Source organism: Thermobia domestica, chromosome 9, assembly GCF_964235325.1.
Source record: "Thermobia domestica chromosome 9, izTheDome1.hap1.1, whole genome shotgun sequence".
NCBI lineage: Eukaryota > Metazoa > Arthropoda > Insecta > Zygentoma > Lepismatidae > Thermobia > Thermobia domestica.
This window is the reverse complement of record NC_137462.1, coordinates 10,452,025-10,457,415: the sequence shown is the minus strand read 5'-3', so window position 1 is coordinate 10,457,415 and position 5,391 is coordinate 10,452,025. Positions and strand designations below refer to the sequence as shown.

Sequence of the window (5,391 nt, the reverse complement as noted above, 5' to 3'; positions counted from 1 at the left end):
CATTGATCCCCATAATCCGTCCCTCTGTGTATGCCAAGTTGATTTCTGAATATAAATAAAAGATGCCTTGAAGTCCTATTGTCTCGTACTTACGTGAGATATAAGCGTTCATGTATTTCATCTATTTGTTTCTTTGCAGATAGGGATCTAACCGCTGTATATTTCATTGCATGTACCTCTTATTAGGATTAGAAATTAGATTCCTGGGCTTTTAGCAGCGTCACTCAGTGATCATACTGTCTGGTGTATTGCAGAGGAACAAAGAAATGCAGAAGAAAGCAAGCGGTCTGGAACTATTATATAAGGTACACTCATGTCCAAAATTATTACCGTATGTCTATAAATATTTTGTTGTAGGAATATAATTTGATAACGAATTCGCCCGGTATTTCTAATAATGTTAGTATGTGTATAATCGGCAAAGACATGTATATGGTAAATTTGATTTCTAAAGAGCAGTAAATAAGAACAATAAAACGAAAATAAAACTTTCTTGTCCATTTAGCAACATTTTGTTTTACTCATTCTAATTTTCGTGTTTATAGTTCTTTCCCTATGAAATTTACCACAAATATACATTTCCCGATTATACAGATTGTATCAGTATTAAAAGTACCCTGGAAAATCATTATCAAATTATATTCTTACAAGAAGACAGATATGCGACAATCATTTTGGACATGAGTGTATCATTTTGGCATTTGCCCAGCGACGCAACAAGGCTAGTTGTCGCCTGGGGCCTCGCCTTAGCGCCACCTCCCCAGACCAACCAAATCAAAACGCTTCCCGACTACACTTTGTATTGGCATCACATAGTAATTCTTCTACTCCATTTCTTCTCCAAGTGGTAAAACTTGTTTTCAAAATAGCAATACATAATTTAACTTTTAGTACAAGATAAAACACCAAGCTAATTAGAATTTGACTGCCAAATAATCAGATAGTAACATGCTTGACATATTCTTATAGTATTACCAGATAATCAGATAGTAGACATTGCAAATCACAACATGAGGATGTGTATATGTGTAGAATGAATCAATAGTATGTTGCTTTAGAATAGAATGTTTAATTATTACAGTCTCCAGTATCATACTCGGACATTTTGCAAATTTCTTAAATCGATGTAAGTAATAATAAAAACACAAAAAGCTAGAGCTAAAATTTAACTTTGCTTGCTGTTTTGGCTGCAAAGGTTTTCTCAACGCCCTCAAAAGATAGTTTTGATGCTAACTTATACTCTATGGATATGATTCTAAGGTTGGTGAGTCGTTGTCGTTCTGTTAAGAGGAGTTAAGACAAAGAGTAGAGGAATGAACTCAACTGCATTTGATTACGTATCATGTTGTTTTGGTTTCTTGTGAACTACTTTTCAATTGACATTATTATTTAGTTTTAATAACTGTATGTTAAAACTATTTTGTTTATTACAAACTAAATATAACTATTATTTAAAAAGTAGTTTACAGGAAACCAAAATAATATGATACGTAACCAAATGCAGTTGAGTTTGTTCCTCTACTCGCTGCCTTAACTTAGATTTTAGGGAAATTGTTTTTCTGGCAACACTGTAATTTCTATGGATGGCAACACTGAACATTCTTCAGGTTCATATTTTCTGTTGTAGCATAGCATTATCTATGATTGTGGTGACTTGCATTTCATTATCTCCTTTCACTGATGAATAATCAAGCAAAAGAAAAATGGTAAATTTTGTATTATTTTAGTATGGCAGGCTCTTAAGTTTCTGAGATTATTTTTTATGACCCTTAGTTTGCTACAACTCCTTTCCAAGCCTTATAGTGAAAATAAATATTTGCCCAGTATTGCGCCCCACCAACCCGGCGCCCGGGGCACAAGCCCCGTTTGCCTCCCTTAGTTACGTCACTGCATTTGCCTGGTGTGATCAGGAAAACTTCACCCGGAGTGGCTGGCCTGTAAAAGCTTACACTTTTTCAAGTGAGTGTCCTTACTGGAAAGCGAACCCTGGACCTTTCACACCAAAGGCGAGTGCGTTTGCATTTACCTTTTATTGTAACGTATTGTTTATATTTAGTATAACTTATTTTTTCTTCAAATGGTCGGACCTATGGACGATAAGTCACCGCATACCGTGGAAGAACGAAATGTAGATAACAAATAAACTCATGAGCCACTCCACACGGACAAATCAATGTCAAACATGAAAAGACATTTTGCTATATGTTATAAAAATGATGGCGTATTCACAGAAACTCTGGAATAAAACGTTATCTATAGCCCCTTCAAATAACATTTATTTTCTTGAGTGGCGTAACTAAGGGCTTGGGGGTCACCCCGCAGACAACGTAGAATGAGGCCCCTTCTCTATGTTCTACATCACGATTTGGGGGCCCCGTAATGGCTTGGGCCCCCCGCAATGCGGGATTTGCGGGGCCCTTATTTACGCCCCTGTTTCTTGTTATTTGTTCACTCTCTGTTCACTTCAGTTTCATAAACAATTATGTTCGTAACACACATAACGGATAACGGGACTTTCGGCTCATTCTATACTTTAAAGAAGTAAATAATAATAATAATAATAATAATAATAATAATAATAATAATAATAATAATAATAATAATAATAATAATAATAATAGTGGTAGAACTCATATTTATTATAAATTCCAAATAGATTTACAAATAAGCTACAGAAACTCTATAAATTAAATTCTTCTGTTTGACTCATAATGTCTCAACTAGAAGCAAACTAATTTGAGAAGTAATAATTTGTTCACGATTTCTTCTTATTCTTTTTTTTTTTTAAAAAAAAACATGAATTTTAATTTAAAATGCTAATCCAGCCTGTTTGTAGGTTGTAAATATTTTCTCTACAGACCCAACGTAAGCTGCCAATCTAATGTCCAGACCCAAATCATGAGTTTCTGCAGTCTTCATGATAGCTTTACCAGATCTTTCCATCGAATACGCCAATCCAGAATGTACAATATCTTTTTCTGAGGCCCCAGAGATTCTTTTCTCGAAAGCTTCCGATGGTGTAATCGGGATACCGCCTTCTTCACATTGAAAACACCGTTCAAGTGACTGTTGTACAGACTGCAACAAGTGCAAATTTGATTCCTTTTCATATTTAAATGTCAATTTTCCGTAAGATACATGATTCAGATTCTTCAACCATTCAAAATAAGACACAGTTACTCCTCCTGCGTTGATGTATAGGTCAGGAATTATCAAAACGCATTTGTCTAGCAATATTTTGTGGGCTGCTGGAGTAATAGGTCCATTTGCACCCTCAACAATAATTTTTGCTTGAATTTTAGGTGCTAATTCTTTCTTGACAGCCTTTTCGGCTGCAGCTAAAACAAGTATATCACATTTTTCTGTCAGTAAATCTCCATCATATGCTTTGGCATCTGGAAAACCTTTAATAGTTCGGTTCTGAAGTTTGTAAGTTTCTAAAGCTTTCGGGTCTATTCCTTTCTCGTTGTAAATTGAAGCATCTATTTCCTTTACCCCAATGCAAATAGCCTTTGCTCTATGGAAGTATCTAAAAGAGTGTAAACCAACATTTCCAAACCCTTGAAGAATGAAGGTTTTCCCTTCAAATCCAGTTGATAAGCCTATTGCATCCATGTAGACTTTATCACTCACGAAGAGGTCCGTTCCATGAAAAATTCCTCGACCTGTAGCTGAAGTTCGACCGTGAATTCCGCCCTGGTGAATTGGTTTTCCAGTTACACATGCACGAGCATTAATGTCAAGATGTCCTATAGTTTTAGCATAGGTATCTGCCATCCAAGACATCTCTCTTTCACCAGTTGCCATATCTGGGGCAGGAACATCAACTCCTGGGCCTATGAAACCCCTTTTCGCCAACTCCAACGTAAATCTTCGTGTTATTTTCTCTAGTTCATGCTCACTATACTTCTTAGGATCTATTTTAACACCTGCTTTACCTCCGCCAAATGGCACATCAAGACAAGCACATTTGAATGTCATCAACGCTGCCAATGCTTTTACTTCATCTGCACACACATCAAGAGAATACCTCATGCCTCCTTTACAAGGAGTCTTATGCACACTATGCTGAGCTCTGTAACCTGTAATCATTTCATAATGACCAGAATCTAATCGGATTGGGAATGTTACTTCAAGCATATGGTCGCAAGCTTGAACTATATTTAATATACCGATTACCTTTTTTTTACTCTCTTCAGGTGTCATATATTGATTTGTCATTTCATTAATAAGTTTATCTTCTACAGTTTGCCAGGCTCGATGAAAATAATATTCAACCATCTCAAAAAACAATGGATCCTGTGCATCTTCAACAGGTTTTAATCTTTCGGGTATTTCATGAGAAGACTTACCAGCATACGTTCTTGACGCCAGATGCCTAGAAAGGCTATTGGGCAACAATATTGCTCTTCGGAATGTACGAAGTAAACCTGTTGACATTTTGGTGGGAATAACGAATATTTCGGATATTACAACACAAGTTATTTTTTATATAAATGCAATGTTTAGCTGGTTAAACACTTTCTTCTTCTTCTGTGATCTTGTGATAGCTACTTTTCAGTCTTTGGGATATTGCTACATAAATAGATGTTATGGCTTTCAGTGTCCTAGAATTCAGTTTTCTACCTAATAATTAGTTTAAATATACTGACTTTAATTATGTTGTTCCATACATGTATGCTATGTAGCAATGTCTTTTTCAAAGTTTGCAATAGTTTGGGTGTAGATTTGCAATAGGTCATTGTAAAATAGGTATTTTTACGGTAAATATGAGTGAGTGTAAATGAAAGAGGACTATACTATATATTAATTTTCGAAGATAGAATTATTCTCCACAGTATACGGAAGCTGTATTTTGTGTTTACAAGTGTAGGGTTACTAGTCCGAAACCATTACAATTTCTATAGAATGGTTAAAATACTTGAGTGCATGGAGTGTAGCCTATATTAGATATTAATTTCCGCCAGCGGAGTGTTTCTTCCTCCACTGAAAAGCAAGAAGCTGAATTTTATGTTTACAAGTGTACGAGTTTAGGGTTGCTAGTGTAAAACCCTCACCAGTGCTATAGACGCTTATATTACTCCGAAAAATAAAATTAAGGTACTTGTAAATACAACCTGTTTGCGGTGTAGATTTATTTTCTGGATCCATACATACATTCTTTGCACATATACTTCTTTCTTTTAAGTAAATCGTCTTTTTGCATCTTAAACAATGATTTTTGGGATACAGACTTGCATTCCTCTGTGGAAATTCGCTCTAGAAGGACTTGCCTAGCTTGTGCTAGGTAGTCCGTGAAGAGCATGAATGCTATCTAACCGAGTCAGAGCAAGAACACAGCAGGATAACTACACGTCAACGTGAAGTGTGTCTGTAGAGCCCAGGTGTGTC

The 5,391-nt window shown here is 35.8% G+C and overlaps 1 pseudogene; it reads right to left on the bottom strand.

Moving 5' to 3' along the window:
* Positions 1–2,618: 2,618 nt before the first annotated feature.
* Positions 2,619–4,633, bottom strand: LOC145694405 (glutamate dehydrogenase, mitochondrial pseudogene; annotated as a pseudogene).
* Positions 4,634–5,391: the final 758 nt, after the last annotated feature.